Source organism: Lissotriton vulgaris, chromosome 5 (assembly GCF_964263255.1).
Source record: "Lissotriton vulgaris chromosome 5, aLisVul1.2, whole genome shotgun sequence".
NCBI lineage: Eukaryota > Metazoa > Chordata > Amphibia > Caudata > Salamandridae > Lissotriton > Lissotriton vulgaris.
In genome coordinates this window covers 1701149365-1701176265 of record NC_141693.1, presented here as the reverse complement: position 1 = coordinate 1701176265, position 26901 = coordinate 1701149365, and the positions used below count along the sequence as shown (strand labels likewise).

At 44.5% G+C, this 26901-nt stretch overlaps 1 protein-coding gene across 4 annotated transcripts in view; it reads right to left on the bottom strand.

Moving 5' to 3' along the window:
* Nucleotides 1–26901, bottom strand: part of FMNL1 (formin like 1) — a 419565-nt gene that overhangs the window by 284732 nt on the left and 107932 nt on the right. The window contains exons 1-2 of one of the 4 annotated variants that reach the window (XM_086923864.1): nucleotides 5197–6049; nucleotides 4657–4744 (exon numbers count right to left, since the gene is read on the bottom strand). The exons of 2 other annotated variants lie outside the window; for them this stretch is intronic. The gene's annotated coding sequence lies outside the window, so the exon portion shown is untranslated. Of the gene's footprint in view, nucleotides 1–4656; nucleotides 4829–5196; nucleotides 6050–26901 lie in introns of those variants that run through there. One more of the 4 variants, XM_086923865.1, reaches the window with a different exon arrangement.

Here is a 26901-nt window from a genome sequence, read left to right as displayed (position 1 = left end):
TCCATCTGCATATGGAATGCCACCCTGAGTGGAAAGGAGGCGGCCAGCTTTATTCTGGAAGAACTGCAATCTCTAACAAGAGAGGAGCTGCCAACCCTATCTCTAGGGGGGCATCTATACCCAACGTGAGGCTGGAAGCTCACAGAACAGCCAGACCGCCAGGCAAAATAGTAGGTTTGTCAACATTGCTGTTTCCTTTGCATAGTGGCATTGTTCCTTTCAGCGTGGCTGTTTAGTTGGCGGATTGAAGGCATGCTGCTGTTGCATACCTGAATCTCTGGGAATTGATGCTGAGGTGCCTGCTTTTTGTCTCCTCAGAAAGCCTCAGCTTGGATCTTTATGTCAATGACTCTTTTATCTATGCTGTCTGCCTGTTCAGAGAGATTTGTACAGACGATCAGGAGGTGGTAGTGCTCTGGTGCCTGTTCTCTGCCTCATCCGAGCTAAGGTGCCTTGACGCTTGCTTCGTGCCACCCAGAAAGACAATGCATGGGACAATAAAGCTTGAAACCTGGCTGGGCCTCCTCTGAAAGTCCCACACTGGATCTTTGTGGCAGCACGGTCTGCTTGGATCTCCAGTAGGAGGTCTGCTGTGAGTCATTGTTTATTGCAATCCTGATATTTCCCTGCTGTCTCCTCAGAAATATCTACCTCCAATTTCTTGGGGCTTATTGGCCATTCGTGGCCTCTACAGAAAGTTTGGCTATAATCAATTGGAGTTCACTTCCCCAGTAACTCTATGCAACCTTCTCTGGAGGCATGCCTCCCACATTCTTACATATCATGAAAATGTGGTATCTGCCTCTTCCGGAGGGTGACCTACTGTTTCTTATACATGAACAACATATGGCCTGATTGCGACCTCTTTCGAAGGCTTGCCTCAGTCCTCTCTTACCTTAATGCCCTAACGCCTGCTTGCAGCCTGCTTGAGGAGGCTTGCCTCACATGCCATGTCTTGAACATTAACATTCAAAAGCATGTGTGTGGTCTCCACTGAGAGAGACTTGCACTGAAGCCTCAGACTTCTGCTTGCAGCTTCCATGAAAGGCTTTCTTTGTATTTCACGACTAGCCTGTGGCCGGCTTGCAGACTTCGCAGAAGGCACCTTTATCAGATCTCTAATTTATTAACACGCTAAGGCCTAGTTTCGTACCCCAATTAAAGCTTGCCTCATATTTTCAACAGGTTGTTATCAGATGCCTGCCTTTTTCCTCAATGAAAGGCGTGCCTCGGATCTCGCGCATTAACACAGCGAACACTGGTTGGGGACTCTTGATAGATACCTCAAGGCCCAGTGGTGCAGCTTGCTTTGTCTGACCTTATGCCCACTCGTCCCAGTTAGTAAACCAATGCCCTACATTCTCCTGCTGCACGCCATCCTCTTACACAGGCCTGATGCGCATTTCACAGCACAGATCAATACCCATGTGGCACTGCGTCACCCGCCTCCTCTGAGGGGTCCCTTGGAGAGCGCAGCCAGCATCTTCATCATGAAGGTCGGGGTTAAAGGAAAAGACTTTGAATTATCTTGGAAGATATGAATATTCTCCTCAGTCATCCCTTAACAGTGGCGGCTGCTCCGCTAAGGTGGAGGAGCTTCGCCCCACTGCTCTGAGGAGTAGGTAAAGAAAACTAAAATAAAAATAGCTAGCGTTATTATCATTTCAGTTTTCCTTTCCTGGTGCGGGTAGGGTGGGGCTGGGCTTTGGTGCCAGAGCAGGGCAGGGGAGGAGTGGTTTGCCCACTACAAGGTCTGCAATGACGATTTGACCGGCCCTCTTGAGCCAGCCAAAGTTTCATGCGCAATTTGCATGTTCTGCACCACGGCTGCATTACAGCCTAGGTGCAGAACATGCCCCGAGATTCTAAGTCTTTTACTTTAACCCGACCATATAAGGCCACATGACACCTAAAGGATAATTTTTAGAATCAATCATTGTTATTGTGTGGCAGTAAGGTCACAGATACACAGCTTAGCTGCCTACATCAGGGAGCCGGCAGAGCGAAAACTGAAGAGCATTACACAGCGTTCAGGTCTACATCCCAGAGGACGACCTCGCGAAGAATTAAAATCTTAGTGAAATCGTAAGGCTCCTAAGGAAGATACCACTAGGATCATTTTTTTAGGGAGCACAATGTATCCCCAACTTCATTGATTGAAAACTTTCATTTGGACACGTATGTTTAATTGTTGTTTCTGCATTGGCATTGTAAATGAAATTGATGTGGATAACAATGTGGATGTAAACAGTAAAATATATCTTGAAGTATTTGTATGTCTAAATTATAGTTTGCCTGTGCTTTATAAATGTTATACAGCCAAATGTTTTCACACTGCACTATGAAACCACACGAAGAATATTTTGATTAAAAAGTCTCGATGAAAAGTTAGTGCTTGTTTTACCACACAGTAAGTCAATTTGTGTATGTACAGATGCCAGTTTTTATTAAGAGATACATATAACCGGTCCTAGGATGCTTGATTCCGGTCGAGGAAATGGCTTGGCAGATTGGGCTGGACTGTTTCCAGGAGGCACAGGGTCAAGACTGATTTGCATATAGCCATGTCTGAACTGGGGTGGCTTGGTGAGCAAAATAACGATGGATTAAACCCGGATCTGTGACTGGGGGTGAATGTTTTGCCATTGTGCAACATTCCGTCCATCATCTTGTGTGTTTTGCTGGTCACCCTATGTGGGAAGGGTATGCCCAGACGTTGGTCCCTTGCTCACTAAGCCACTGGAGTCAAGCTATCCTGGCCGAAGACGGCTGATAGCCAGAAACTGGTCCGAGGATGCTTGATTCCGGTCCAGGAAAGACATGGCTTAGCAGTTCGGGCTGGACTGTTCCCATGAGGCACAGGGTCAAGACTGATTTGCATATGGCCATGTCTGAATTGTGGTGGCTTGGTGAGCAAAATAACGATGGATTACAACCAGATCTGTGACTGGGGGTGAATGTTTTGCCATTGTGCAACATTCCGTCCATCATCTTGTGCGTTTTGCATACATATATGTATGTCTCTAAAACATTAGGAATACTGAAAAGTGAGGAGTGGCAGGGAGCTAACTGAGAAAGAAATCAGAGGCCTTCATTTTCCTAGGGTAGGCAAAAGTTCTACACGTCTACCGAAGTGAAATACAAATCTATGGTTTAGGGGTTATTTTCCAAAAATGTTATTACTCTGATCCGGCCCCTTATTACCTTAACAGAATCACCCCTTGTATGTTAGACAACAAAAAGAAAAGCGCAGCTCCTGAAAAAGTGAGCAGTGGAAGGACATAGTACTGTGTTCATGCTCCAGGGCAGGGCAAACTCAAGACGCAGAAGGAAATTCCACTCAGCAAAATAATAAGAAAGAAGCAAATGAAATTGACAATGTAGCCAACCAATGGTAAGCCATGGGCATGCACTAAGCCCACTGTAAGGTAAAAATATGTCTCCAACAGACAGCGCATATGCTTTCTAGTAGGCGAGACATAAAGAGATGTACAGTAAGGAAAGAGAAAACCCTGTATTTAGCACCATCATGTTAGCTGCCTCAAAAAGGAAAATCTCTTTTGCTATTTAAAAACATGTTGTAACAGGAGATGCAGGTCTTAAAAAGCAGAAGCCTAGGGTATGGCTGCCCTCTCTTTGTGACTGCTCTAAATGTGAAATGCACAAAGCACTGCACGGAAGCCTTAAAACTGAAAGAGGGGCTAGACCTCCCTGCTAGCTGAAGAAGACTTCACTGTATGAAAGAGGTCAGGGCTAGAGTATTGTGGCACCTGAAATTTGTCAACCTTTATATAGTTTCCCAACTTCTGCCTGACTCGGGCATCACTTCCTGGCATGGACATACCTGCCAAGGTTTTAGATTGATATGTCCGACATTTTCATAATTTTAGTGTAATTATGAGTGACATTTCAGCAACTATGAGTGACACTTTCTCGCAAGCAAAATAAAGCAATTCAGATGAGGGAAGCATATACATATCAGACAATACACTCATTACAGCAACGAGAAACTCTAAGAAGTTCACCAAAGCACCAGAAATAGAAGGGCACTAGCCTAGTACACTGACAGACACTCTAGTGGCGGTGGCAAGTGGTAACTACTTCACTTACTAAACTCTGTTCTTGGTGATCAGATCTTCAGCCATGCAGCTGCAGTGCTGCGTGACTTGCCTCGGCTACTGACTCCGCAGTAGGCAGGCAGCAGGCTCAGGCTGCCTCGAGCCACCCACCCAATCATTAGGTCTCGCCTGTCGATGCGCATGCGCATCGAGCAAGCGAGACTATAGGGGCTCATCGACTCTTTATCTAACTTGCAAGGAATCGTGGCGATTCCTTGCAGTGCCCGTGACTTTTAAGGTCAATGCGCATGCGCATTGAGCTTATGCGCATGCGCATTGACCTTAAAAGCGCGTGTGCGTGCACGTCCGTCTCCTAACAACACACACACACCCTCTCCCCCGCTCCGCCCCCTCCCGCCGTGTCGCATTTCTCTTTCTCCTCCCCCTCCCCTCTCTCCCCTCCGTCTCGTTTCACACACACCCTCTCCCCCGCTCCGCCCCCTCCCCGCCAACACCGCCTCGCGAGCTCGTCATTCCAAACCCGCCCTCCCCCGCCATTGCATCGCTGTATTTCTTAACAGTTCACCCATTTACTCACAGTTTTCCCAGTGCACCTAGATTCAGGCTGAGTTGGTGATCGCCACGGTTGCACGAGTTTCCTTACACCGCCATTCCTCTTACACAGACTTGGAAAGACCGAAAAATAAAATAATTAAAACAACATTTGCTGTTTTATTTGCGGATGACAAGGTTACTCGCCATTCCAATACTTTAGGCCCCCTCCCGCCGTGTCGCATTTCTCTTTCTCCTCCCCCTCCCCTCTCTTCCTTCCGTCGTGTCGCACCTCTCCCCTCTCCGCCCCCTCCCCGCTCCGCCCCCTCCCCCTCCCCCTCCCTCCGTGTCGCATTTCTCCTCTCCCTCTCCGCCCCCTCCCCTGCCCGCCGTGTTACGGTGAAAGGCTTGTTTTATAGTTGACAAAAGTTAATTTGTTGACACCAGCTGTCTTTTTCACCTCGCGATGAAATGTCACAAACGGGAATAGTCCTCAGTAAAGATACAAGCTCTACCTCCGCCTTGCCTCGCAGTTCCCCTTAACATTGCATCGCTGTATTTCTTAACAGTTCACCCATTTACTCACAGTTTTCCCAGTGCACCTAGATTCAGGCTGAGTTGGTGATCGCCACGGTTGCACGAGTTTCCTTACACCGCCATTCCTCTTACACAGACTTGGAAAGACCGGAAAATAAAATAATTAAAACAACATTTGCTGTTTTATTTGCGGATGACAAGGTTACTCGCCATTCCAATACTTTAGAAAAATAGCAACAGTTATTGTACTTACTGTTTTTTTTTTTTATTGATTTTTTTTATTTTCATTACAATTATTGGGAGAGGTTTTGTGTACAGCTCCCATGTTTTCGCCTCGGGTACGCTCTGTGGTTCTGTGTCACGTGTCTTGAGAAGTCACTGCTTTAATGTTATATATATTTGAACGAGCTGGTAATGCGTCACCCGAAGATTTTTCTGATGTAACTGTGTTAAACCCTGCTCCTAGCCTTACTCGGCAGTAGTGTGAGCAGAAGCCTCTGGCATGTTGGTTAAAGAGGGAAAATGCACGCTTCTTTGTTCAGTGCAATCAGAGTGAAGCTCGCTGAGCTGCCTAAGATCCATTTCTTCCTTTCAGTGCAGGGTCGCCGTGTATCCCAGAGGTGGTGCAGGGCGAGGCGCCCTTGCAGCGAGTTGCTCCTGCGCCGATAGCAGGCTCTGGTGTTTGCGGTCTCCACGCTGGGCTCGCGCGGTTGCTAGGCCGTGTCAGATGACGCCTGCTCACATGACACCCGTTACAGAGAAGTGCGTGGCCAGCATTGGAGCACCCTTGCAGCCGGGGGCAGGGCAGGGCAGGGCAGCACAGCACGTCCAGGATAAACCTACCACAGCACAGCCCTCCTGGCAGGTCTTGTGACCGAGGGACTGACTGTATAATCCCACCCTCAACCCCTCACCCTCCCTCACCCTCACTCACCCTCAACCCCTCACCCTCACTCACCCTCAACCCCTCACCCTCAATCACTCACCCACACTCACCCACACTCACCCCCACTCACCCTCACTCACACTCACTCACCCTCACTCACCCTCACCCTCACTCACCCTCACTCACCCTCACCCTCACTCACCCTCACTCACCCTCACCCTCACTCACCCTCAACCCCTCACCCTCACTCACCCTCAACCCCTCACCCACCCTCAACCCCTCACCCTCACTCACCCTCAACCCCTCACCCTCAACCCCTCACTCACCCTCACTCACCCTCACCCTCAACCCCTCAGCCTCACCCTCACTCACCCTCACCCACCCTCACTCACCCTCACTCACCTTCACCCTCACTCACCCTCAACCCCTCACCCTCACTCACCCCCACTCACCCTCAACCCCTCAACCTCAACCCCTCACCCTCCCTCACCCTCACTCACCCTCAACCCCTCACCCTCACTCACCCTCAACCCCTCACCCTCACTCACCCTCAACCCCTCACCCTCAATCCCTCACCCTCACCCACACTCACCCACACTCACCCCCACTCACCCTCACTCACACTCACCCACCCTCACTCACCCTCACCCTCACCCACCCTCACTCACCCTCACCCTCACTCACCCTCACCCTCAACCCCTCACCCTCAACCCCTCACCCACCCTCAACCCCTCACCCTCACTCACCCTCAACCCCTCACCCTCAACCCCTCACTCACCCTCACCCTCAACCCCTCAGCCTCACCCTCACTCACCCTCAACCCCTCACCCTCACTCACCCTCAACCTCATGCTAAAGATTTACAAAAAAACCCATAAACAATTCTAACACACACGGTGGACCACAAGCTCCTCATCATGACCCTGCAAGAAAGAGCCGGCCTCGGCGATGTAGTTCTCAAGTGGTTCTCCTCCTTCCTACATAACCGTACGCAAACAATAAAAATGAAGAACTTCACCTCCGAAACACAGCAGGTCACCAAGGGTGTCCCGCAAGGATCAGTGCTCTCTCCTCAGCTCTTTAACATCTACATGGAACCGCTCGCCAAATTACTCAGGAACGCCAACATCCACTTCCACCTCTACGCGGATGACACGCAGATTTACCTGGAAACCTCCTCTCTTAAAGACATCCACAGACTTAACGATGTCCTAAATGAAGTTCAAGACTGGCTGACAAAGAATCACCTGAAACTCAACCCCGACAAGACAGAAACACTCCTCATCTCAAACAAAGAAGACAACCCTCAAATCACCGAGTGGCTAAAATCGATCGATGCTCTCAAAGGCAACCTCACGCTAGCCGACTCCGTTAAATCCCTGGGCTTCACCCTAGACCCCAAACTAACCCTGACAAACCACATCAGGAACTCGGCGAAAAGCGCATTTCTCAACCTCAGACTTCTGAACAAAATCAAACCTTACATTCCCAATAAGGACCTCAAACTAGCCACGCAATCTCTAGTTCTATCAAGACTGGACTATGGGAACTCAATCCTAACAGGCATCCCCAAATCGCACCTGGCCCCTCTAAAAACAACACTTCATGCGGCAGCGAGAATGATCACAGGCTGCAAAAAATCTGACCATATCTCCCCGGCACTCAAAGAACTCGAATGGCTCCCTGTGGAAATGCGGAGCACCTTCAGAACGGCCTGCCTCACCCACAAGGCCCTCCACACCGGCAAACCGGAATATTTGGCAAACAAGCTCAAAAAAGCAGGCCAAGCCAGAAGCTTGAGAAGCTCCAACTCCCTGCTGCTCATCCTACCAAAAACCAGAAAGAGGAGAACTGCGGACTGCTCGTTCTCAGGAAATGCTCCCAAAATATGGAACGCCATCCCCCCGCACATCAGAACTATACCGTCCTATTCAGAATTCAAGAGCCAACTCAAATCCTTGTGCCTGATCCGTTCCCTTGGTTGCGGGTAACCTGGATCAGCAAGCGTCCCCTGAACCCATGCAGTAACATTGAATCCTGCTACCAAGAAGTCCTGCTGTCTGAACTTTTCCGCATTCCAAATTGTCGCTCGCTGATCGCTTTATTGGATTTGTTTCATGTTGTTCTCTTTTCATTCCCTCTATTGTAAAGCGCTCTGCTACCTTCGGGTCTTGTTAGCGCTATAGAAAACTTCTAAATAAATAATAAATAAATAAATAAATAATAAATAAATAATAAATAAAAGCACTAACTCTAATGCTGCGAGACCTATTGCATTTCTAATGCTTGTTTTTGGTTTGCCACCAGTGCCCGGTTAGATCAGGCAGCCTGTCCGAGTCCTCTCCTGTCGGCCATTGCAGCCAAACCAGATGGTCAGTGAGGGTGATGGTTGGTCACAGGTCATGACTCCAATGACACACTGCACTGCTTTCTCTCAGCTGGGCGCGGCATATTGAATTGTCCACAGGCGGACCAGCCTGTGCTAGCGCTAGTACCTCAGCACTACTTGAGACAGCAGAGGACCTCTACGAGCAGCGCTGGGAGCACCATAATGATTGCCGCTGACGGTGCAACCGACAAACTACTAAGACACACACCTTCACACTCCTGGACCCCGCGGCTCTACTAGTCTAGCAGGAGGCAGGACGTTACGTCCCCCGTTGCACCACGGCCTATGTATCAACCAACCTGACAGTCTCTGTAGTACTAGTACCTATTGGGCATACTACCGAGACGGGCGTGATGTAAGGCTGTCTCGGAGCGGCGTCAAGTGACTCAGAGCAGCGCAGGCAGCACGGCGCCGTGGGAATCAAATTGAATAAATATAATACATTGTACAACTGACTATGAGCTTGCCTGGGCAGCCTTAGCTCTCAGCTGGTAGGCCTGCCAAGTGCCATGGTCCCGGAGCAAGCCGAGCCTGCGGGAGCAGCATGCGCAGCCACATTTGGCACTGTCACACACAGGTTTGCAGCACTTCAGTGACATCAAACATATCATTTGTTCAAGAAGGGGGACTATAGGGCTGTTTAGAGGGGTCCAGCAACCTTGCCCTATCAGGTCAATACTGTAAAAGAATGAGTGCTGTTCCTCTATTCGTGAGGCTTGAACAGTAGGCTTTTACCATCCATCAAGGGGCGATGGTGGTAAACAAGGGGGGCGGGGGAGTAGTGGGTTGCTAGGAGGTATCGGGAAACACAGGAAATCCCGCTTTTGCGGAACTAGGGTCCTCACACACCCAGCAAGCTAGGTGTCATGCTTCATCATCTGGATCTGCTCCTCTTTGGGTCGGCGTTGCAATACCCAACGGGCACCCGCGAAGAGGCTCTTTGTTGGAGATCTTTTGTTCCTTTGCCGTTTGATGAAGTGTGGGTCTGTGGCCCGTGAGAGTGTAAATACAGTGAGGTGTGGTGAGTGCGTTCTTTAAAAAAGGTTAGATATTCGAAAGGATAATTTTATTCTGGTTGGTTATTCGCCTTATTAAAAATGAAGACTGGAGTGGCAGCTCCCCTGACGTGAGGGTTCAGTGCATCTCTCTGTGGTCAACATGTTTCTTGCCTCGTGGTTATGGAATACCGTGGCAATTCATCAGGACCTAAAAAGTGAAAATATATCTACACTATGTGGTGCTACTAAATGCTAACTACCACTAGGTAAGGGCACTACTTTCCAGGTTCTCCAGTAGTGCTTGGCGTTGACCTCCCTGTAGTCGGGGTAATTCCATAGGAACAAAAGATCTCCGAGAAACTGCCCCTTCACGGGTGCCCGTTGGGTTTTGCAGCGCCGACCCAATGAGGAGCAGGTCCAGATGATGAAGCATGACACCTAGCTTGCTGGCTGTGTGAGGACCCTAGTTCGCAAAAGTGGGATTCCCTGTGTTTTCCCGATAACTCCTAGCAACCCAGTTCTCTCCCCCTTCCCCCCCTGTTTACCACCATCGACCCTTGATGAGTGGTATACGCCTACTGTTCAGGCCTCACGAATAGAGGAAATGCACCCATTCTTTGACAATATCAAACATATCATGCAAATATGAATGACAATGCATTTCAATGCGGTGATGCGGAGCACCTCACTGAAATGCGTTAGTCTAACACCTGATGCGTGGTACTTGGCAAGACTGCACAGAGGAAGAATGCCCATGTGCTTGCGCTCCACGTACAATCCAGCCACTCGGTAAGTGCACAAATGCCAGCGAGTGAAGGCGTCTGCAGAGAGCTTCCGCTTCAGCATGCAGAAACCCAGCGCCTACACTCCCGCCTGAGTAAACCGGCCGATTATAGCAACCTTGCCATACCTTGTATGATATAGTAAAAGTTTCAAAATACATTCACTCTCTCTGCTGTGATGGACAATCTGCAGTTACTACACATCTCATTGCACAGAGCTCCCAAGTGCCCCAAGTCCATTCATGAGCATCTACCCAGTACAAAAAAAAAGAAGAGCTGCAGACACAAATGAATGACGTGTGTCAGTCAAGCAATATTAGCCACACAAACTATTAGTATCAACGGACTCACCCTAAAATAGATTTTTGGAAGACACGACTTTCTTTCACAGTGCCACCAATCACAAAGCCCACACTTGTACTTGCTGGCTCCAAACCCCTTTCTTTTCTGTATAGAAAAGATTTGTTATAAATGCTGTTCATTCATTAAAGCCAAGTCTAAAAATCAAAAGATAGCTTCGCTAATATCACAGAACTCCTGAATGCTGGGACATTGGAGGGGGCACTTGGTGTGATATAATCACCTGACTTGTGAACTCATGACACTTGATAAGGCAGTGTGCCCAGCCCTCTTCCGCTCCACCAACAACAACACCACGCTGGCGATGCACCACCCATTGTGCTGCGTCTTCATGTGAAATTGTGGCAACAAACACCCATGGTCCCGTCCTCGATAAAAGAGGAGTGTAACAACCGCACCCTCAAAGCCGAGACAAATGCCCCCCCTCACCCCTCCCCCCAGGCCGCCTGCCCGCGCCGCCTGTTCCTCATTGGCAGCTGGGCCCTGACAGAGATGAGACAATGCCTGCTCTGCCACACAGGAAGTGGCTTCTCTATTTCCGTGCCTCGAATTTCAGTTGAGCGCGGTTGAGATGTATGTTTTTTTTAAATAAAACACATCGCGCCTGCCTGAGCCCCTCCCTGGTGGATTTCCGGCCGGGTGATAAGCAGCTAGGCCTTTTCTGTCTTAGCATCATCAGATAATCTTCCTCCTGTCAAAACTCTCAGAAGGAGTGGACGCTCTTGGCTTTGTTCTTATTGTTAGAAGCCATGAAGACAGTCATGACGGGGCTGTCGGTGGGTGATGTGCACCAGTGTCACAAAACAAAGCGAGTGGGTAACTCTAGGTGTACCAACCGCGCATGGCTCAAACCTGCCTCGAGCTGATTGGCTGGCTCTGCATTGGCTCTTGTCCCATGGGGTCTGGCCAGCTACAACAGAGCCATGCCAACCAAGCATCAGATTGCAATTTGAAAAGTCATAAAACACTAAATGCCTCATGTATAGCAGCTGAGGGCACAACATCTGAAAAGGTGATTTTCTGTTGTGTCTCTGCAGCTGAGCTGCACTGCAATTTACATATACTGCGCTAAAGACTTGCGAAAAGTGAGAATCCTCATAGTGTGGTAATCAATGTAATGGCAGACATTGAGGTGCTGACCTGAACCGTCTCCACTGTTAGTTGAAACAGGGGAAGCCAACAGGCAAAATCATAAATATAGAGTATGCTTTGCCATATGCTTAACATTGTTCCAGAAAGACATTTTGACATTTTAGGCATATATTGGAAAACATGGAAATACCATATGATACATCTATTTATTGAACATAGAGACAGATGGACAAAGAAGTATTTAGAATGCAAACGCTCTGATTCGAAGTTTGCAATGAAAAACTGTTTTTATCAATGTACTAAATCCTTATTTGGAATTGGTAACTTTTAACCAACTCCTAAAATGGGTTTGCAAATGGATAACAAATTGCTATTTGGAAGTCGTGTGCTGTAGGCGACCCTTCAAAATAGTGAGGCCTATCCATATGCATCAGTGGTTTAGGATCTTAATATCGACCATAAACTATTTCTAAGTTACCGACCGACAAGAAACCTATTCCCCTATTCCCAAAAGGATAGGTGCCCCTTTTGGATTTCTCCCCCTTTGTGAATGTTAAAAAAAAAGTTTGTTTGGAAGTACGAACAAAATATACTTTCTTCTTCAACGCAAGCGGATTCCATTAAGGAAAATAAGTTGCATTTAAAAGTTTAATTTATTGAATTCTGATACCAGAAATAGTGGCAACCTTCCCTGCCGTGGCCTCCAATCGTAGAGAGTTGCAATTTGCGATCAACCTCATTAATATTCATGAGGCAGGTTGGATTGCGACCGACCACGTTTTAGATTTTTAAGAACCGACTTATTAGCATATAGGTCAGTTCTTTAAAGTTTTTACTGGTTGCTAAAATACTGGCTGGATTTTACGACCAGTATTTTGCCACCAGATATTCGTACATCTGGCCCAAAGTGTTCTAATTTAGATGATGAAACAATTGAACACCAAGCATTGCGTGTTCGTAGTAAAGGGAAAGACTAGGAGATGTTCATTCGGGGACCGAACAGCACACTGCGTAACCAAATAAACTATGTTCAAAACCCAGCTTCATCAATTGATGAAATTGTGTTACTTTTTCAAATCTTTTTACTTCACTCTCCACATTTTGAGAGTCAAAACTGAGGCCAACTTGGAGAAATCCAGATCAGGATGTGTGCTATATAAAACCTCACTTAGTTATAGTCTAATAAACAATATTGTTGTGTCACAAGCAACAAACAGTTTGGCTAAATATACAGTGCACATGGAAATATTTCAATGTAAAAACTTTTTGGAGAGGCCAATGCAGTGATGTCGTATAAAGTACCAAACTGAAACGTATTAAAAAAATAACTTTGACCTGAATGAGTCAGTATCTGTATGTTTCGTTGTGTCACTTAATCGTTCGTGGCTCGGCTCATGATGTAGAATTTGCTCTGGGGTCCCCAAATATTCTTGCCTGCCCAAGTACAGCATAGATTTCTTTTCAGAAAACCAAAGGTACTGAGCTGTTTTTAGCGCCCTAGAAGACCTCCTCCACTGCAGGAAAGGCAGGGGGCAATGCCAGCCCCTGGGAATTACTTCCGGAGTAGCAGGCTGGGCCCTGGGCCGCTAGTGCCCGAGGCAAACCACCCACTTAGAGCTGTTGTGGGGATGAATGCGGACAGTTTGCAAGTAAAGTGCACTACAGAAGTCAGACCCTGGAAATGGTAGAGAAGAGGGACAGCTCTGGATCAGCGTGTCTAATGGCCAGCATCAGGCCTTTGAAATATTGTCAGGGCTACGGAGGAATCAGCCAAATGTCATCCAACTGTGGGAACTTTCCTTGCAACCTCTTTGCGCTCATTTAGAGTAGCTGAGAAAATTCAAAGTAACACTACATATCAGTAAATGTGGTATTGCAGTCGGTGCTCGTGTTACTACCGCAAATTTAGCTTTAAAGGGTGCTTCCCTCTGTCTTTCTGCATTTCAAGGAGCTGAGCCTGCACCAGCGTTCATCTTGTTCTAGCAGCTGGTATGATTTTTGGGTGCTATCATGAGATATAGTTATTATCGCATTTGTAACACCGCCGCATTTAACATAAATGTGAAATATGTGATAATCCATTTACCACACATTCAATACTAGCATTTATACTTGGAAAATAATCTAAGAGGGCCCTCTGAAATGTTGTTAAGGCAAGGACAGAGCCAGTTACATGTTGGTAACTTTACTTTTCGTGGGGACAAAGTTTTAGGACAAGTGTTGGCATAGAGCCTAATAAGGATTACCATAGTGCAAATCTTGTATTTCCATGGTTTGTGGTGGTGGGTCACAAAAGCCCAAACCCTTGCTTACTATGGTAATTTGCAAGATTTCGTGTAACAAAATATCTGCCAACAGGCTTTAGCACAGGGTAATAACTGTCCACCCTCATAAGCAGTGGCAGTTCCTCCTAAAAGGCGGAGGAGCATCGCACCACCTGATGCAAGCGCAGCAAGTAAATACAAATTAATAAAATGGGAATTACCTTTTTATTATATGTTTGCCACCAGCTTGCGCTGTTATAGTGCAAGTGTTAGGGCAGGGAGCAGGGATTTTCCTGTGGATTGCAGGATGACTGCTTCCCCTGTCTGTATGGAGTGCGCATGTCACATTGGCTGGCTGTCTTGTGATGGCCAGCCCGACAAGCGCACTTAAGACCCAACCCTCTCAGTGCTGTGAAAAAGCCAGGAGATTATTGGCACAGGCCCCTATCCTCAAAATAGGCAGTTGGTTAGCCTGCTCCAACCAATCCTGGAGCTACTCTGATGCTGAAAAATACATGAGAGCAGCTCCAGGGTTAGTTAGGTTTGTGTAGCATTTGGCAAGAAGAAAGTCAATCACTGTCCTTCCCTTTCCTGCTTGTCGTCACCCTCAGGATACCTTCAGGAGAGGAGAGACACCCCAGACTGCAGCATAGTGAGTTTTTCGGCATCGTGCCTCGCCCACCATATTTTAATGTTACCAGCCATCACTGCTTAAAAGCCTGTTGGTTTTTAAACTTGCTTGTCATCATAAGTAAGTCAGGCCTACTTGCTGTGTATAATACAGAGAGCATAAGCGGCGGCCATATTTGAATAGAAAGGCTGGAGGAATAGCTTTAAGTCTAGCCCCTCAAGGTATATATCAGGAGCCACCGGGCTGCAGACAATGACGGACGCCTACGGGTGAGCTCGGCTTTATTAGGAAATAAAGTTTCTAACAGAAAAATAGGCTGAGGGAATGAAGGGTTGGCCGGGACCCAATAGGGTGTAGCAGCATGTTAAAACAAAACAAGCACAACAACTAGATATTGAAAGTTACTCAGCACTGTGGCAAACAACAGGTTTTGTGAAACCGTTCTGCTTATGAAAACAACTATGCGCGAGGAGGATTTCTCTGCTCGTAAAAAACAGGTTTGCAAAGTGTCGAACATCATTATAAATGTCAAGGCCGAAGCAGTGACACATTGTGAATGGTTTTAACAACGAAACAGATGATCACAAAGGTAAATATTTCTCATTTTTTCCTTGTTTTGTCAGTCCTCATTTGTTAAAATAATTAATCAAGTTAATATGCAAGGAAACAGATCAAGTGTTGCAGATCACCACATTAATATGCAAACAAAGCAAGAATACTTAAAAAGTCAAATAACAATAAAAAATTGTAACTGGTTGGATTAGGCACGACATCATTAAAGTAAGTCTGGGTGGAGTTCACAGAGTTACGCTACGCAGAACTCCGGGAAGTGCAAAAAAAACAGCAGCACTACACGAGCGCCGCAAGCAGCGGAGTGCGTTAGATTAATGCGGTGATTTTCAGTGCCAGGTGTTTGTCCGCACTGTGTAGTCATCGCGAATGGTACCATGCACAGCGCAAACGGTCGCTGCTTCCTTTTGCAGCTCGAGGACTCGAGCGTCAGCTTTCTCAACACGAACGGGCGGTTTCTCAACACGAGCGGTTGCAAGCACATGCGACCAGTCACAATGAGAAATCTGACCACCCGCTTTGAGAAATCTCGCGAGAGATGATTTTTCTTGCTTGAGCTCGCCTACTTGATGTTGACGAGCGTGCGAGAGAAAAAAACTTTGCAAGCTCAGCGTAACGCAGTGTGCAGAAAACTCTGCAAACTCCGCGAGTGAAGCGGAGTTCACCGCCCCGATTAAACCCATTAAATACTCTTTTTTGTACTTCAACTACTAAAGCTGATGATGTTTCAGTCTCTATACATCCAATACAGTGGGACAGCAGTGGGATAGAACAGTTAGAGTTTCCCAATTTTCCGGTAAAACTAGTTAAGGTAGGGCAAATGAAGAAACGGATTGCTAGGAATGAATTCTCCAAATATCTGACAACAAAGGGCAAGAAGTCTGAGTCGCAGTCTCCAAAATTTGGCAGACCTGTGTGTAGCAAGGCTGGTCACCTGCAAAATAAAGTCAGTGCTGGACTTGCATGAGAGACTGGTACGTATGGTTGAAGTGGCAGAAGATAGTTGTAGGTGATTACACCTACTCCTTACTAGGGTTAATCCGCTTTTCCTCAGTTAATTCTTTATCCCAGTTCCTGGTCAAAGGATGGGGAGAAGAGACACAGTTTTACAAATAGAAATTGTTGCCATGGTTATACAGTTGGTCCTTCTAGGCCAGAGCTGGACTTGAAAAGATGATGCATCAGTGCAGGTTGGCACTAAGTCATCTTTGCGGCACACCAAGGCATAAAGTGGGCTGCGCAACTCGAGGTTTTTGCTCAACTCATCTCCTTTCTTTATCTGTAGGGAACCCAGCTTAGGTGAGTTTTTAAGGGCATCTCCCCAAATTGTGTGGAGACATCACTTGTGTTATCGCTCTGCTTTCACTTTGCACCTGGTCACAGCATTAGCAGTCTCTCACACTTCTTATGAACCCGTTCCTCAGGATTGCATGGGCTGGCTCTGTAAGATAATCATTGGCTGCCAGGATGCCCCAAAAGTGTGCGTAGTATCCAATGGGAGCAATGCTCTTTTCTGAGTCCCACCAGTGATCACATACACAAGAATATGAGGGTCAGCGGTAGTAGTGGGGAAAGAGGAGCGGGTTTAGAGTGAAAACACTAACACAGGACTCTACCACTGTGACTCGTTGCTTGTACTTAACTGTGGTAGTGAATGGCTCTGTCTGTACTTTGATGTGAACCTACGAATATTATAGTTTCTTCTTGACTACTGTGCAATTGCAAAGTACCAACTTTCATTTCCAAATGCTCACACCACACTTCCAAGAAGACTGCTGGACAAGGTATCAGCTGCAAAAAAGTAATTAAACATAATTTTTTTCTTAATCACAGGAAAATGTAGAATGTGGCACTCTCATGACTCTGACTGCTGTAAAATGTTATCATTTGTGAAAAAGAAGAAATCTTTTTTTAACAACTTTCTGAAACTGATAACTTGTCCAGCAGGCTTCTTTAAAGTGTGCTTTGAGCGTTTGAAGCTGGATAACTGTTCAACGTGGAAGTAAGCATTTTGTATAGTGGACGCCATTACCTGCTACTATACAGGAGCACTACAGATGTAACATTTGCTGCATGCGATTTTCTGGGAGGCGTGGAGTATTGGTGAAACTTTGCTGCAATGTTGACATCCTTTCATTCTTTAAACTTAGCAATTCATATGTGCATACTACAACTCTAGTACCTTATGCATGGCATTCATATGTATGTATGCAGCATATCCTGTCTGTGAATCTTTCCTGTTCCATCACAGATGACCCTTAGAATATGTAACAACCTCAGATGTTAAAAGAGAATAAATGTGCAAGGAAACAGTTCAAAGTTAGCTGCATCAACAAACACAACTTTTAAAACAATGTTTTTGTATTCCAAATTTCCACCAGTACCACTGGATAGGAAAACATACGTATTTACAAGAGAATCAGAGATCTAGCAAAGTCCTGCCTGCAGCAACACTGAATCACAATTTCCAGCAAAGTACACCAGGAACCCAGGCAGGGGAAGTTGTACCCAATAAAATCCAAGAGAGCACATGTCTCCCTAGCAGTGGTTTAGTCAAGCACCCTCTTTATCAGCTTAAACAGGGGTGCAAGGAACAGATAACTAAAATGAAAACTGGAAAGAGGGAAAGAAATATGGACAGCAGGAAAATAGACTTAAATAATGGAAAGAAGAAATGGGAGATATGGGAAGGGTGATGGAAGAAAAGAAGAGAAACAACAAATGAAAGGAATAGAAACAAAAAAGAATGGAATTAAGGGGAGAAGAAAGAACAAGAGGATCATAAGAAGAAATAAAGGAACAAAAAAAGAATTAAATAATTGAAAGAAGAAGGATGGAAATAAAATAAAATAGGAATATAAAAAAGTATGGAAAGGTAGAAAGACGATAGATAGAAAGAAAGGACGGACAGACGGAAAAAAGATGGAAAGAGGAATCAATCAATCAATCAATCAATCAGGAGTTTGTATAACACAGCTACTTAAGGGTCTCAAGGCACTGGGGGAGGGGACTGAGGATCGGTCTGGGTGTGGAAGTTCAGTCAAAGAGCCAGGTCTTGAGGTCCTCCCTGAACTGGGTCAACGGTGCAGGATGCCTGAGGTGGAGGGGCAGGGTGTTCCAGGTCTTGGCGGCGAGGTAGGAGAAGGATCTTCCTCCAGTTCTGGTCTTGTGGATCCATGGGACAGAAGCTAAATACTTACCCGAATGTGATAGCCACCAACGCCTCCGTCTTCTCCCGCATCGCGCTGTTCCTGATTCTAGACACAGGCTACCAGACTGCACTGTGGCCAATTCTGACGCTGCATGAAAGCAGAGTTGGGATCGCACTGAGCACTGGCAACTTGTGCAACGAAGCTGGGTCTGGAAAGAGCTTCACTGCGCATGAGGGTTTGGTCGGCCTGAGTCGGCAAGGCAAACTCTCATGCGCAGTGAAGGAAGTGCACTACCACTATCCCGCCAGTAGTGTCATCACCTGGTCCAGGAGATTAAACTAAAATGATGATAAAACAGGCTTTAAACCCGTTTTATCATTGTTTTATTTGAGGGTGGTGGCGGGGGTCGGCGCTCCTTTGTCATATTTCTGAGGGGTCGTCGCTGAAAATAAGTTAATATAGTTAAATGCAGTTTTTGACCAAATTCCTTTAAAGCCATGCTATAAATGCATTATTATGAATGATTGGCATTGGTGGAACATTTGGGATCTGTCATGTTGCTCTTTTAAAGTGGGGGTATTTTATTTTCCTGGCTAATCCCTTGCTACCCAAGATATGCAAGAGTTCATAGATGGCCTGGTGGTAATCATTCTTCATGTGCAGCATGATGCTGTGTAAGGTGTTCTCCACTTGTGCACAGCCTCAGTCCAGACAGCACCAACACTGTGTGATGATCACCAGCCTTTACTTTGCTGAAAAGAACATGACTGATTTGGAGCACCATTTCCCTGCACTGAAGCTACTCTAAGCGGTAAGCAGTGTACTAAGTAGTAAGCCAATATATCTCCCTTTGAAAGGCGTTAGTCGAACTTTTGGATTTGTTACTGCATGTTGCCACAAAGAAATAAAAATGGTTGTGTTTCTGATACTGGACAACTTCGGCAAAAAACGCCAGAAATGGCTGCTGTAACATACTGAGCTATATGTGTGCATGCGTCACCATGTATGCGATGTATCTGTTTCAACACTAGTGTGGACATTTCTTTCTTTCCTTTTACTTCAGTGTTGCAAGATTTTTAAAACCTATATAAAGTGCACAAAACCAATGGCGGGGGAGCAAACGGCAATGGAGAAGTGGGAAGAGCAATAGTGGGTAGTAGTATTAGAAAATCTTTGGAATTTGCTTTTGCATAATTATGCAAAATGTTAGGATAATTACAAGAAATTATGATTAATTTTAAATAAACGTAAATCACACAACATGGCACATTAACAGGAATTTCGTGTAACACAAATTCCCTGAAATTACACGAATTACAATAGAATAATTTAAATTGAAGGGAAAGGGCGGGCGAGCAAAGTGAAATTGTAAGTGTGATGGGAGAAAAAGGCAAGCAAGACCGAGAGAGTAGAAACAATATAAAAAGTGATCAAAATCAATGGTGTGTGAGCAATGGGTCAATTGAGGAGCAGGAGAGGATGTATGACATATTCACACTTGCTTTCCCAACGCATACCTTTACAACGTCAGCAATACAACAAACGCGCCAATACCACACGTTCCATTACAACGCAAGCTGTTACAACGACTTGCCTTAGGGAAGTGCTAGACTTTGAAATAGTATATCTTACTATTCCAACTCAAATCTGTGCAACAATAGTGAAGGTGTTGGATTTAAAATCCAACAATGCGTTCCCTAAAACAAGTCGTTGTAACGACTTGCATTGTAATGGAAAGCGTGTTAAAGATGCGTTCGTTGTAGTGCCTGGGTTGTAATGGCACTGCATAGTATGTCTGTGTTGTAAACGCTATTTCCCACAGGGGAGCAACGATGAGCAGGGAGTGAGGTGGAATCAACGGACGAGCTGGGGGGAAGCAATATAGAAACCTTAGCGAGGTGAGATGTGAGTGTGAAACAGTACACAGGGGAGAGGCCAAGAAAAACACCCTCTCCCATGGACCATTGATACACAAAAAAACATAGCTCTGATATCAGTAGTGTATGGATACAAGTGACGTAATCAAAAAGCTGTTAAACAAGCTATGCTCCAAGGAAGGGACACACACAAGAAGAGGAAGGCAAGCCATGAAATAAGAAGTTGATACAGATCACAAAAAAGCTAATCATGAGCAGTGGACTGAGCCAAAGCTAAATGTTGATATTGTAAACAATAGTTCTTTTGACAGCTCACAGGTCAGTGCCTAGGCCTTTGAACAGAACATTTCCTAAGAAGTAGTTCCTGGTTCAGAGACTAACAGGAAGTCTCTCAATATGCCAAAGGAAAAGAAAGACTTCCGCTTGATAAAGTGGTTGGAAGACCTCTTTAAAAGAATAACTGTGCTCCCTGGTTTCGTGCTAGAACTCTAACTGATTTAATTGATGTTCTATTTTTCATCATAAGTACTTGTGGAAACCTTGTAGGCACAAGGTGGTTGACCTGAGCCCTCCTATGTGCTTGAATGAGCAACGGGGTAATCCAAAGGTAATGTTCAAAAAAGTTTTATTCACTTTTTCACATTAGATTAGTGTTTTCACCATAAGATAACTTATCTTTCTCACACTTCCGGCTCCTGACTGATACAGTTTCCCTCCACTTATTTACAGCTTCATACCCCCTGACGAAGAGCCTCCCGGCTCGAAATGCATCGGGGTGAAGATACATTCATTTGATGTCACCTTACTGAATTTGAATTCTTGGAACAGTTTATACAATGAAAAAAATTTGTTTCAGTTTCCATTATACGAGGAGTACCTTGGATATTATGGTGAAAACACTAATCTAATGTGAAAAAGTGAATAAAACTTTTTTGAACATTACCTTTGGATTACCCTGTTGCTCATTCAAGCACATAGGAGTGCTCAGGTCAACCACCTTGTGCCTACAAGGTTTCCACAAGTACTTACTATGTTCTGCTCTTCCCGGACAGCAAGGGCATCACCCTGAGCACCCTAAAAGACTTCACTTTCTTTGTAAAACCTCACTTGAGAACTTTGATTAACCCAGGAGTGCAGCGGAATCGTTTTGTATTCATGTTAGCTATTTTTCATCATGACAGTATCCACAGTGTAACACCCCCCCACCCCCAAGAAGATGCCTTGAAAGATGACACACATCAAGGAAGACGGCGTTTGTCCTATGTGATTACGCAGTAGCATGTAGTTTCTTTGGATCAAGTCCAGCTACGCCTAGCTCATGCCACATAGGGTGGAATATTGGTACACAGAAGGAATACATGAGTAGTCACAAATAGCTAGGGAAACAAGTACATCATGTTGCTGTGATCTTGGTATGTTTAGCACTTGCAAAACTGTTCAATACACTATCTATACATCATAAGTTTCTAAGTTAGACAACCCGCCATTGTGGGTGTAATCTACAACTCTACCGGGGGTTTACATGGGTTGCTTTCCGACCCACGGGTGATACAGGTGAACTTGATTCAATGCACCAGCACTGAATGTGAAAGACAGGTTATTGTAACCTCACCCAGTACATTGTTGAAATGGAATAATTGCTTTTGGGTTATTAACTAACCCTAAACCGGAATCTGGGACACCCTAATGGAAACAAACCTATTTTGCTCTTCACAATAACACACACACATAAATGGCACTAAGAAGAATAGATACTTTTAACTAAAAGCATTTATTGCAACATTGCGAACCTGTTTCTCAGCACATCTGAAATAACCACACGGAATATCATAAAAAAAGCAAGAATGAACAATGCGAACGACGTGAAAAAATTTAAATTGCTTAAAATTAAATTGTAATTTAAAACCTAACACCCTAAAACCTACTTCTATGCACTACGCTAGGAGAGCATGGATAGTAGAACTTGCTGTCTATACTTTCTTTTGGAGAATCAAAGCACTGCATACCTTCTTCCATGCTAAAGCTGTGGTTATTTGAGAGGTATGAAGGCACTGTTCCCTGTGAAAGGAAAACATATGCTGCAGCAGCACCCTTTCTCCTGGACTCAGCTTGTTATTTGTATCAGTTGTTTCGCAATATCTTCTACACTAACAGCAGTCAAGACTGTTTCCGTCAGTATCTTGTGCGATAATCTGGATGAAGGACCTCTCCTAACAAGTGGCTAAAGGGCAAATCCTTTTATTCCACCTCATATCAAAGATTGCAATTTCTGACATAAGCTCAGGATTTTTTGCCATAGATTATTGCATCAAGGTGGATTCCCAGACATATCCTGGTTAGCATATAAGGGAAATGGGCGTCAATTCAGACTACACAGTTTGACTATCCGTCTGTATTTGCTCTTATTTGACCTTGACATTGTGATAATAAGACACTTGTCCCAGAGTGATGTTTCATCAGGAGTTAGATCTTTGTCAATGCCTTAAAGAACTGATATTTTCACAGTTCTTAGAAAGATACGGTAAGACAACTTCTGCGATAACTGTAAACATGAGAATTATTCTGCAGAAATGGAGAAGATAGAGACTCGGTTTGCCTAAAATGGAGTCTGGCCTACCCAAGATGGAGTTGGCCATATAGACTTCACGTCAGAGCCAGTGTGAGTGGCAAATTAGAATGACGGTATAATTATATTTTTGATAGGAGAGTAACAGGTGTTAAATAGATGTTCATTTAAAAAAAAATTAAAATGAAGTCTATTTTGCACTTTGTGACAGTAAACAAGGTTGTCGTGCCTGCATGTTTGCACTCACCAATGTCTGAAAGGGGCCTCCCAGTGAATGATATCACAATATGTCTCAAATCACAAGCCAACATCAAACATTATGGTTTGCCTACGGTTGGTGACTCACTAGGGGCCAGATGTACAAAAAAAGGTTGAAAAATATTGGTTGCAAATTGCAATCACTATTTCTTTGAACAGCAAAGAATTTTACAGACTGACCTGTGTACTATTAAGTCAGTTTATTAAATTCTAAATGCAGTAGGTCGTAATCCAACCTACCTCGTGAATATTAATGAGGTATGTAGTAAATTGCAATTCACTGGGATTGAAGGCCCTCACACGGAAGGTAGCCTGCTAGTGTCAGTAGACCTCTATACCTCCGATTGTTTTTTTTTTAATGCAGTCCATTTTCCCTAAACAACATGGGTCACTTTTTTCAAACGTTCCTCTGGATCACTGCCTACTCCCCAGCAAATGTTATTATGCACAAAGCAGGCTCCTTTCCTTTTGCTGTGGCTACCACTCTGGGTTACCACTCTGACCAAATCAGAAGTCAACAATTTTTCAGTGTTTTGCGACTGGACTTCGGTTGCAAAATATTGATACACAGCATACCGATTTGGTATTTGGAGGTGATGCCCAAAACACTCCCTTCCATATACTGAGACGGGATCCATTCACAATCCCATTTCAGAAGTCTGAAATAGTTTAGAGACTCCTAGAATGGGATTTGTAAATTGCAACAAAAAAAAAATTCTGTTGTAAAAACTGATTTGGATCGCTTGTGAGTGAAAAAAATGGTTGCTACATGTGGTTCGAATATAAAAAGAACTATCTTTTTTCTTTACACTGGAAGATCACTTTAAGAGTTATTACCAAAAACACCTTGGGTGGATGCTGCATTCATTAGTTGTGGGATCTCTCTGACTACTACATTTACTCTCAAAATCAGTAATGATCCTGTGGGCATTTTGATTAGTCACAGGGACGTGGGCAGAATACGTGGGCCTGGTGGTTATTATCGGCAGTTCCTGGAATATTAAGTGAAAGGCCTTTTACCGGAAACCCCCAAAGGAGCAATTAGAATCCATTTAGTTGTTAGCACCCCCAGTGGATGGTTTTGTAGCACACGATTAAACAGCAGGCTTAAATGCACATGTACACTAACTGGCATAGCACAGTGCCAGGCATACTCACTCTTGTAAAGTTGTGAGGAATGAGACAGGCTCTCAGCCTGCATGTTATGTTATGTTATGTTATGTTATGTTATGTTATGTTATGTTATGTTATGTTATGTTATGTTATGTTATGTTATAGGAAGTTTTATAGCGCACAGCTGCCCCAGCAAAGGGGCGTCCCGGCGCTTTTGAACAGGCAGATAACACACATAACACCACACAAACTATGGGCAGGAGCAAGAAGGGAAAAAATTAAAAAGCCTTAGGGAACAAATGCATTTTAATGGCCCAGCATCCAGGAAAGCTTGCTCTAAAACTCTTCTGGAGCTGTTGGTAGGATGACTTGATAATCTATTTAAATAGTTAACTAGCTGCAGGAGGAAATTATGATGCAAAAATCAACCCCGTATTGTCTGAGCTGTTTTCACAACTACTATTAACTATTTCAAGTATTTTACACTTCTTGTAAAGCACCTCTTATAACTTATAATAAGCTTAAGTATATATATATGTCAGATCTTACAAGAACATGAAGCCTGCAATCTGCTATGCTCATCACCGCTCTCTTGTGGTGCATTATGGGGAGACTACACTAAGAATAGATATAAAGCACATTATCCATACTATGTTCTACCTCCTTTCATTTTTTTGTGTTTCCTTGCCCCTGTTTTTGGAGAAAGTATCTCAGCATGGAAACGAAAGGAAGAAATGAGAACATTGCAGGATATATAAATATTGGATCACACATCTCTACCCTAACTAAAGAAAAGACTATACCTTCTCTTAGTGCGGCGATCAGCGACTGCAGAGGTAGTGTGTAAACAGCAGGTCACCATTCCACCAAGGCAAAATAACCCTTCATTGTTCTGAGGTTAGTAAAATGAGCACCATTTAATAAGTTAAAAAGAAATACTGATAGAGTTCATTTCACAATTTGCACTATACGATCTGCTATGTTATCTTCTTGTGTGATGGCTCAATTTTGTCCTCTGCCCATTCAATCAATTAAAAACGTAACACTGATCCCAGAATAGGGTTATTCAGTTTCATCTCGACAGGTGCAATATCCTCTTCTATCCTTCTGCTATCCTTCCGAATCCAAATAATTGGCTAACCTATCCACCACTTAAAATGTACTTGCATGTTTCACTTTACTAATTCAACACTAATCCTCTATGGGTCCCGGAGTAGCATGCTACTCGCTGAAAAAGTACTTCAACGCCTCGTCAGGGGTAGTAAGCGCTGTATAAATGCAATTACAATACAATTACAATTACAATACATTAGTGTTTTACTGAGAAGGCAATGAAGCACAACCAGGCTCCCCAAAATGCGATTGTGTATCTAGCATTCCAGCCCTACGAATAATCAAAGAGACTCATACACAAAGACATTTTGGAGTACGTAAAGTAGCACTACTGTGGTACCATTTTAGATGCTCCAACATACCTTTGTGACTTTGCACCAAAACATCTAAAATGGAAATAAAATGGGAATTTTCGGGGAATATTCATATTCAGTTAGTTTACATAGAGGGGGAGTTGGACGTTTCTGCACAACTCCATAAAGATATGTAGAAGAGCTTTCAGGTAGAATTATTTCCAGCACTCATAAAGCTTTTGCAAATTGGCCCCAAAGGGTACATCAGGCATATGCAGTTCAAGCCCTTACATTGTTCTGTTTTCCTATCCATCTTTTTTGATAAAAATATCTCTGATTAAAAAAAAAAAAGTTTGATGAAGGGGAAAAATCGGTGCATCAGACAGGTCTCTAGAATCTGGTACAAAACAGAATGAAACTTGAGACAAATTATTCCCTATTTTGTGGAAGCCTCATAAATCAGCTGGGCTAGACTGGAAACCCAAATCAGCCCTTTAAAGAAATTCAAACACTTCCCAGGCTGCAGGAGACCGCGACTAAAATGGAGTCAAGGAATCTGGTTGGGTCATGGTAGCCCATGCTGTCGTAAAAGTAGCACCTGAACCTGCGGTACAGTGGAAAAATGCCACAGTGGCTGAATGGCCAGTTCGGCCATGCACATCAGCTGTGCAAGGGGAAACAGTCCTTACAACGAGGTCTATACCTCATTGTGCCTTTACTATGCATTGTTTAGCACGCAGAAATGAATACTATAATTAAGGTGACCAAAAGATTAAGAGTTAGTGCTGCTGGAGATTGAGGTTTATTGCTGAGAGAGGTGTGGGCGAGAGCTGTGCTGGAAAGAAGAGAACAGACTGGGAAGATTCATTCCTGAAAGACAGCCTGATTAGATTGAAGATTGAGGATAAATATCGAGGAGGGAGAGAGAGAGTAAGAGAGGGATGCGGTCCGGTGTGTTGGGGTCTAGAGAAGTTTAGTAAGTATTATCACGTCCTGATCCTGTCCTACAGTCTTTGTCTCCTGATTTTTAATCAAGAGACCTCCACCAGTCCTTTGGCCAGAGTGTTGGATGTCCCGTTTCACCATTGGGTAATTATTATTCTGTCTTAAATTTGCATATCTTTTGCAAATGTATGATTTATTATGTCTTTTTTCTCTACATCTATCCACTCTCATTGCATTGAATTGTTGAATGAGTCTGTGAATTGAATGTATTTGATACATACATTTTCTCTCCCATGAAAGTTGATGGAGTTTGCACTGTGAATTTGTACAAATGAGCGTTCACTTTTGACTGAGATTTAGATAAAATCCATTAAATCTTACCCAGAGTCTGTGGTTATGTTATTAAGATTTGTAAGTTAGTTAGTTAATTGTTAATATCACCATCAACAACTCAACTAATGGTCCA